Raw genomic sequence first — 9,727 nt, 5'->3', positions numbered from 1 at the left:
AACGATCACTATTATATTAAAATATAAAGAATAGCACTCATGACTGAGTTTTAATTAGACTTTTATTCGACGAGAATACATTATTTGTAGCGTGAGTCTACCAAATGATGGATGAAGAATATATGATAAGCTCCACCGATAAAAAGAATGAGACTGTACGATTTTATGAGGTTGGTACCTGTAAATCACTACCAAGCGTTGGCGTATCACAGCATTCGCCAAGCTTTTGATAGTTTTCTTCGAGGGCTTGTGCACGTAGAAGAGCCACTTCATCCAAAGTCAACGACACATCGTGCATACTTCTATGGTACTTTAAAATGTTCCCAGATGAAAAAAATATACAACACACGTTGCAAACAAAATTTTTACGATACAATGAAGCTCTGTTCACCTTCAGACGGACTTCTTTGGCAGAAGCAAGCGCTATTTCTTTTTTGATGTCCGCTTCTTGAACTTCAATTTCACCAAACGACTGTGCGGATTGTCCCTCAAAGATGGCAGGTGCTGGACAAACCATGTCGGGGTTTACGCATGGGGTCTGTCACGGAATAAAATAGAAACATACATAAATCAAAACGTAATATAATATACATATTGTCAATTCGTTGAATAAAAAAATAGTTCATCAAAACATAAAAGTACATAATTAAGTAATAGTATAAAAAAAATGAAAAAAATCCCAATTATGACCACCCGGGTTTTGTGTCTCCACAATTGAATGGGCTGATCAATGAGGTTTGATCATTTCGCTGCGCTGCTCTTACACACGAAAATAATTCATCATTTATTTATTTAACAAGAGAACATAGTGGACATAACAAATCTAAATTCAAGATTATGACAACATGAGATTTACATAACAAATATTACCCTCACAAGAGACAAGAAAAACTATTTAAAAAATCATTGGTAGGTATAATTTTATACAGTAAATAAAATTTCGAAAACAAAATACATAGCACGCCACTGAACATGTATATATTTTTGGGGAGCGTATTGACTCGTCTTGCAGCCCTCGCTTTCCAATAAAGTTGTTATTTCCTTTTTGATAAAATTTTCTTGGTCTTCATTTATTAGTGGGTGATTTACACGCAATATTTGCTCATAAATAAATTGCCTAAAAATGCCTTACGAACTGTCTGAACTTTTGTATGCATCAAATTCATCCGAATTTAACCAAAAGCGTTTCCTAGGTATATGATAAATCAACAAATTTCGATTGAAATCACCTTTCCGATTATCATTGTCGTTGTTTGTGATGCGGAGTTCTGAAGGAACAATATTATACTTATCGCAAAGATTTGCAAAGAAATTGACGAAAAGGCTAGGCGCTCTCAGTCTGACAGCGTAATGCGTTTGTTAAATAGCTAGAATGACATACAAGTGATTAATAGAGCTCTAGATCGACGATACAACAATTTTTCCTTGCTTGTTATGAGAATAACGCAGATTCAAACAATATATAATACGGAGATATATAAACTTGACAATTCTATGTTATAATAAATACTTTTTTTTAGTTGATAATGAAATACTGAATAAATTTACAGTATACTGAAATGTCATATGACATTTCATATTGATTTCCATAGTAAGACACGTATATATTAATAATTTAGCTGCTAGGACCCCCTTAGCAACCAATAGTAGTGTTTTACTTTTTACGATTTTTTTTCTGAAATAAAATAACTTTCCATAAAAGACAGAATTCATTAAAAATGAATTCAATTCTGCTTAAAGATGGCCAAACTTATTAAAAAAATGCATTGTCATCGTGTTCTGATATATTCTAAAAGTTACAAATATCTTTCTAGCCGGTTGTTAGTTAAAAAACGATTGCAAGATTTGGACACACAAGAAATATTTCGTCTCTGTTCTGGCAGAACACACTAACTGAAGAATACTAGTTTTGAGTAATTTGACTTTGAAGTTGTTAAAATGTTTGAAATAATGGTCTATCATGTGAGTTTATTAAGTAATCGTAAAAAGGATGACTTTAAAATAAAGACTGTTTATTTATTGAGAAGGTTTCCAGACGGTAAGGTTTGAAATAGGGAACATTTTGGTACTAACTCAATATGTATTTTTTTCGAATTAGTGTCTTCTGCCAGAACAGTGACGATTAGTACTGGACAAACAAGAATACGAGCTAATAAAAACGTGGTAAAAAATACAGTTTTAAAAATCAAAGTCTTTCATCATAGATAAACAAAATAAAACCTACTTAAATGCATATGGTAAATATGATGCACTTTGTCACTCAACAACTGGTTATTTTATCAGTAAGTAGGTATTTATTTTTGCAAAAGCGATTTCGTTAACTCAAAGAAAAAAAACACTTAATACCAAAACCATTTTTGTTTTCACGGATTTTAAAATAATATTGTCAGCCTAGCTTTGACGTCATGCGTACTTCAGCTTAGAAATTGACTGAGCATTTGTCAACAAAATAATGAATGCTCTCGCCTAAACAAAATATTAGGAATCGACTTACCTCTTTTAAGTGTACACTATTATTGCTGTCATCTTCGATATTTTCCTGTTTGACAGACACGTCAAATCGACCCACGCTCTTGAAGTGGTTTACATCAATCCATTGGTATGCACCGTCGCTGATCACTTCCGCCGTTTTATCCGGCAGTATGCATTCATTGTTTTTTTCGATTTTAACCTCCATCTTTTGCGGTATTTGGTATCAAAACTGACAATAGCTTCACGACGGGTGCGTCCTGGTTTATTGGTTAATATGCAGAGGGCATAGACTAAAATGGCTTCTATAATGCAACCATAGACATCGGGAGTTCGGCCACAATTTTACAGCTACTTTGACTTTATACCTACTTATGGCACGCAAATGATTTAAAGTTCATTATATATTCGAAACTGAATCAAACAAACCATACCAAACGATAGACAATACACGTACAGATATTGTATGCGTAGAAAGTAAACTGGAAATGGTTTTAGATTTGACGTTTGGTTCACTGTTCCATTGGAAATCAAACCATTCACGGACCGTCATAAATGGTTGTGAATGAAACCTCAAACCACTTCTGACGATCCATAGACTAATGACGATCAGTGAAAGTGACGACGGCCCAGACATGACCTAACCTAAAAATTACCTATAATATTTTTTTTATTATATTATTATTCCGTATCTTTCATAATTTCGACATATTGCCTATGAACATTTTTTTTCAATTCATCCATCCAGGGACATGGTTATCTATGTCTCTGCTGTTTCGTACAAGGTGGTTGTATGTAATTTTGAACAATCACAAACACCCAGGCTCTAAGAAAAACACATAAATATTGTATCCTCACCGGGTTTGAACACAGAACTCTCGGGTGGAATGCCAGTGTCTTACGCACTGCACCACGAGACCCGCCTGCCTATGAACTTTATAATAGTTTTAAGATTAGGAAAAATTTAGATGATAAGCATTATTCGGCATCTATATTATCGTGATATGATCATATTAATATTTTAGACATGTACACTATAGGAGTTCACTTGATATATGTATATTATAGCATAACAATCAATATCTATCATTCATAAGTAACCATACGCAAACAAGAAACCACTTTTGGTCTTATTATTCCAAAATTATAGCCATATTATTGTCTATGCAGAGTTCGATTTATTATCTTTACCTGCCTAGGTAGGTATATTATCATTCTTTTATATTTTCTAACGGAGATTCTAAGCTACAAACTGTGTTAAATCAACGCGGAATGATCAGGTTTTATATTACCTAACGAATTTTATCAATTTATGTTCGATTGTCGTCTAAGTTACAATATCATAATATTGTAGACATGAAAACAATCAAACAAGTGGGCAATTATAATGAAATATTTGGGCGATTTTAATTTTTAAAAACCTTTGTCATACGTATAAATCTTATAGATGAAGTGCTACCGATTCATGAAGCATTATTTATATTTTGTACATTTAAAATAAATGAATACGACAGTTATATTTGGGTTATCGTACACGGCGGGCTATAGGAGGTTATGCCAGCGCTCCATTGGCGAGCCAAAAGTCCGAGGACAATAAGTCTTCAGATTTTTCTACATTCTGCTACTGGCTAACAGACGTTCAACGAAACGAGGTATATTATTAATTTGACGAGTAAAACCGTCGACTTTGACAGCATAGATAATATACGTAAATTTGACAGTTAAATCGTGATGGCGTTAAATGATACCGACGTTTTGTGTTTTTTGGGTTATTGGGTGGCAGATAATCTAATAACGAAGCAAAGGGTACACAAATACTGGGTGAAACAATGGTTAAGGAAACGAACGACATTATCCCACACAAATTTAATATGAGAATTGCGTTTGCAACCGAGCGATTTCCGCAATTATTTGCGAATGTCGGAGGATGTATACACAGAACTGTATAATTTGGTCTCCCCATTTATTAAAAAAAAATACTATTATGAGGGAAGCTATTTCTCCTCATGATAGATTATGTGCAACCCTGCGATTTTTGACTGCCGGCGGAACGTTCACTGACTTGCATTATAGAACTGCGATTGGAAGACAAACTCTGGGCAAGATAATTCCCGAAACTTGCCAAGTCATTATTGACGTTTTGAAAGGAGAATATTTCAAGGTGTGTATTATATTATATGTCATCTAATAAAGTTGGGCAAATTTACAAATATATAATTAACAAGTAGACGTCGGTTGGTCTTATAAAGTGAACGTTTAGTGGATTGTTTTACCTATATAACTCATAGACGGCAACAGCATAAGAATGACAGACAAGATGCATTTGAGATAGGTACCTATATATATAGTCACAAATAAGGCCATCGTTGACATGCTAAATATTCAATAGACCGTTAGAATTGTGTACCTAGCCAGGACTCTCCATATAGGCTGTAAGCAAGCTACTTAATTATTCCTGTTGAATGTATTGTAATACTAGTCATATTCTTCGAAAAGCAAGCATGGAATTTGATTTCTAAATGAGGCCACATAATAATATAGGTATGCCAACATAACTCAAATACTTACCATTTGTTGTATCGCTTAAGCCTTAAGGTTTATAGGCATAAAAAACAAACAAAAAAACAAATATTTTACAAGATATTTATTCACACAAAAAACATTAATTTATTATACCGGCTTTTGTACATTTTTGCTTAATATATGATAAACTGGTTGAGTATGAACAGTAGTTGCTGCCATTATTTTGTCACTTTGTCCCATAAAGGCAACTTCATGCATCAGCTTCTCGGCCAGCAATCTTTGTCCCTGTGACATCGATCGTAGTTTCATGGCCATCATTTTGCCAAAAACATCAAATTCATCTTCAGTCTTGCTTAGTTTGTCGGTGATTAATTCTAACACTTTGTTGGCGCTATCATTCGATTTTTTTCGTTTGAACGATGGGGTTCTGGTGCTCTATTGAGATTCGACCTTGGAGTAGTCGACAACGTTGATGTTGAAGGCGAATATTCTATCTGTAAATAAAATATTGATTATTTTTTGTTGCAGTTCCCTGATACGCACGAAGAAATGGAGACGATTGCAGAAGAATTTAATAGTAAATAGCAATTTCCAAATTGCCTGGGCGCAGTTGATGGTAAACACATTGCAATCGTGCCACCTGCAGGCGCCGGCTCCCACTTTTATAATTACAAACATTTCCACAGCATTGTTTTGATGGCGATTGCAAATGCTAATTATGAATTTATTTATGTTGATGTTGGAACAAATGGACGTATTTCTGATGGAGGCGTACTGAGAAATCTATTTTTTTCAAACGTTTAGACGAAGGCAGATTAAAAATACCTGCACAAAAAAAACCTACTGCTAATTCTGATGCACTGCCATTTGTTTATATTGGCGATGAAGCCTTTGCATTACGTAACGATTTCTTAAAGCCGTATTCACAAAGGCAATTAAATCACAGTAAAATAATATATAATTATCGGACATGCAGAGCCAGGCGAATTATAGAAAATGTTTTTGGCATTTTAGCTGCTAGAAGCTCCAATAAACATGAAAATTGAAAATATCAATACAGTTGAATTAGCTTGCTGTGTGCTGCACAACTTTCTTCGTCGCAAATCAACACATTCTTATACTCCTTCTCATGACCTTGATAGGGAAAATCCTGAGACAGGTTTAATAGAGCTCGGACTGAGGTTACAGGACACCTTAGCGCCTTTGGAAGCAACGACTAATCGGAACTCGACTGCCAATGCTAAGAAAGCGCGAGGAGATTTTGAAAAATATTTTAATACTACCGGGGCTGTCACATGGCAAGAAAGTATGATAAGCAATAGATAAATTAAACCAATGTAACAGTTTAGTTAAAATGTTTTACCTCAATACAATCTTCGTTGTTTAACGAGTTGGAGTAACTCTCATCAGGAGACATGTTTTCCAAATCGTCCGCCATGCTGGATATTGAGCTCGATTCTGTAAAACAAAATGTAAATTGTTAAAATACAACATAATACTCAAACTTGTTTTTTATTATCTCTCCCCTAAGTACCCATTCCTTCATACGGTTAATATTGATATGATTATTTATATTGGTATAATTGGTGTAATCCAGTATATCAGGTATTTTCAAAATGTGTTTTCCGCTGTATTCCTCATAACCAAACTGTACCATTAATTTTGATTGATGATTGACGATTTATTGATTGTCTCTGAAGGAACCTAACTCGAGCGATTTTTGATTTCATGATCATTTCTTTTATTCTTCTTTCGACCATGTCCGATCATAATATGGACCTCCACGGAGTGGAGGTTTGTATTGACAGATTTTGTTTTTACGAGAAATGGATGTCAGCCACTTGCTCAACATATTAGGTCCATACTCTGACTCATACACAAATTGAAATTCAATGTGTACTTGTCAGACCCAGGATTTGAACCTGGGACCCGACCACGACTCAATAAGCCAACGCTTAAGCCGCGCTTCCACCGCCATGATCGTACCTATATATTATTATTTCTTACCTACCTCAGCAAAGAATAAGTAATTTTATTGTGACTAGAAATGATTCATAGCTGTATGTTTTAATTGCTTAATAGTTGCTAATCTAATGCGATGTCACTTTCAGAGCTACGACAATTTCATAATCTGCACGTGTATAATAAATAGCTTTAAAGCATTCCCTCGTACCTATATATTATTATTATTTATTACCTACCTCAGCAAAGAATAAGTAATTTTATTGTGACTAGAAATGATTCATAGCTGTATGTTTTAATTGCTTAATAGTAGCTAATCTAATGCGATGTCACTTTCAGAGCTACGACAATTTCATAATCTGCACGTGTATAATAAATAGCTTTAAAGCATTCCCACGTACCTTCCATTTGGTCGTTCAAGAACTCCAAATTTTTATAGTACCACAGTTTGGGTAGATATACTGCGTCTGTGCCGGCTCCGCTTCGATATGATGTCCTTACTTTATTTCTCTCCTTTCTGTAACCCGACCTCAATGTCTGTATTTTCTTTTTGACATCGTTGACCGTTGCCTGCGGGTCCACCTTGATTAATATTTCCAAAAGTTCCGCATACGCCAAGGACTTGGCATCACGATTCTTGTCGTCTTCCACAACGACGGGTTGTCTTTAAAACAACTAATAAAATCTTCCAAGAAACTTTTCGAATGCACCGTAGATCTACCATTGTTGTTTTCGATGTCCGAACACTTTGAATGACAGTAAAATAATGATGGCGCTCATAGACTAATATATGGCGCTGTCGTCCGTCGGCATAGATATAAATAATGTGACGGTAAAGCGTGGTGAACGTACGAATTTCAGCGGCTCGGCGAGTAAAATATCAAACATGTTTGAAATCCAACGAGCCTAGTCTGCGGATTAAAAAGTCCGCAGACCTGGGGTGCTCCACGCGAAAAAAAAGTCCGAAGACTGTAAATCGTCTGACTTGCGTGCCAATGGAGCGCCGGCATTAGAATTGCATAGAAAGTTGCCATTACAATAAATGTGTTGCTGTTTTAAAGACGAATAAGTTATTGAATTAATTTTAATACTGGCAACACTAATTAGTCATAAGAAATTGCGTTCACGTGGAATTTCTGCCAAATGGTCCGAAATCCAGCCTTTCGTTTGATTTGTTTGATTCAGTTTTAATGGAACGAAACTTTAATAACAATAAGACAACAGGAGACACGTGTCACATTTTAGGTTATGACAGACTGTCAATCACTTCCTTAATGGCAGTTTTTACATAACTAATCCATACAGCAAACTAGCAATCACTACTATATTAAAATGTAAAATTGACACACATGAATGTGTTTTAATTAGACTTTTATTGGACGAGAATAGGTACATACTTTGTAGGGTGAGTCTATCAAAATAAAGAATGAGAAACAAAATGGCGTCACATTATTTAGAGCAGTGCTGCCTACACTTAAACTACCATATACAGTAGACACAAAATGCTGTTGAGTTTTAAAAAATAATGAAAGGAGTTTTACCTACCAATAAAACTCTTATTATTCATGTTGATTTTGAAGTCCTTGAGATAGGGTTTGCTCTTTCTTCTTCGCGTGAGGATATATTCTACTAATTTATTTTCCCTTTTCTTGTCGTTGGTCGTTCCTGTTTTTATTTACTGGTCATACCCGCGCGTAAATTTTTTATGTATGTAATTTGGGATTCTTTTGTCTTCATTATGATATGACTCAAGGAACCAGGTAGAAGTTACCTGGACTTCAAAGTCAACATGAATAATAAGAGTTTTATTGGTAGGTAAAACTCCTTTCATTATTCGAATTTGACTTTGAAGTCCTTGAGATATCTGTTTGTTATCACCTGGTGTTGGGTATGCCAAATTCCTGTATGTGACAATGATTCATTGACGAGGTAAAAGGCCATCGTGACTTTCCATGTATATGGTTGAATAGAGAAGTTAATGGGTTCTTTTCCCCTTCTGATGGTGGTGTATCCATCGTTCTCTGGTAGTTGTCGTGAAATGTTGACTCACTACGCCAGATACCTCTCTTTAAGATTATCATTGGGTATATGTACAGTTTAAGGAAGTCACCACTGAGCGGATACTGCCTGGTGGTTCTTGTACCCCTGCTTCCAACAGTACTGACCTTATCCAATTCCCTATAACTGTCCTGGTGGCTGGTTTTGGTGATCCTCTTGAAGATATAAATAATTCCGAAATATCCCTACCTTCCCCTCTCCTAGGGTTTGACATGCAGACGAGTTTCCGTAACCAGAATAATACTGGGTCGATGTTTTGACACGTGGAAGCGCTTAGCTTCCATTCCGATTGACGATGCTTGGCGGTATTTGTATTTGCGCCAAACATTGGCCATACAATTATGTAGTCACGTTTTTCCACCAATCCATTGTCTACTATTAGTAGTGTGAGGCCATGAACCCTTCGTCCCGATGCGAGAAGCAGCCGAGTAGGTAGCTGTCCTGCGAGAGGTTTCGAATAGGTTGTACTCCACCGGTGTTGTTTTCCTAAGATGATCTACCACTCGTCCTGGATCCCAAACCGGTGGTTTGACGGGTTTCGTTTTATGTACCGAAATTGCCTGTAACATATTGTGTTGTACTACCACGTTGATGCTGATATCTACAATGATAATCGGTTTGCAAAAAGTGGTTATGGCTGACTTATGCACCAGGATGGTGTTGTACGACAAACCCTCTTTGTTGTGCATGTTGCCTAGGTATCTGGCCAATTCCA

The 9,727-nt window shown here is 35.7% G+C and overlaps 1 long non-coding RNA gene across 1 annotated transcript; it reads right to left on the bottom strand.

Annotated features, from left to right (window-relative positions):
• Nucleotides 1-5,104: 5,104 nt before the first annotated feature.
• Nucleotides 5,105-7,963, bottom strand: LOC147077015 (uncharacterized). Its single transcript, XR_015069401.1, has 3 exons — nt 7,356-7,963; nt 6,356-6,450; nt 5,105-5,486 (listed from the first exon to the last, which is right to left on the bottom strand). It is a non-coding gene; the product is annotated as an uncharacterized LOC147077015 (long non-coding RNA).
• Nucleotides 7,964-9,727: the final 1,764 nt, after the last annotated feature.

This window comes from Rhyacophila brunnea, unplaced genomic scaffold, assembly GCF_057557595.1.
Source record: "Rhyacophila brunnea isolate RB1 unplaced genomic scaffold, BYU_Rbru_1.0 scaffold_13, whole genome shotgun sequence".
NCBI lineage: Eukaryota > Metazoa > Arthropoda > Insecta > Trichoptera > Rhyacophilidae > Rhyacophila > Rhyacophila brunnea.
The sequence above is the reverse complement of the archived record's forward strand: the minus strand, read 5'-3'. Positions and strand labels throughout refer to the sequence as shown.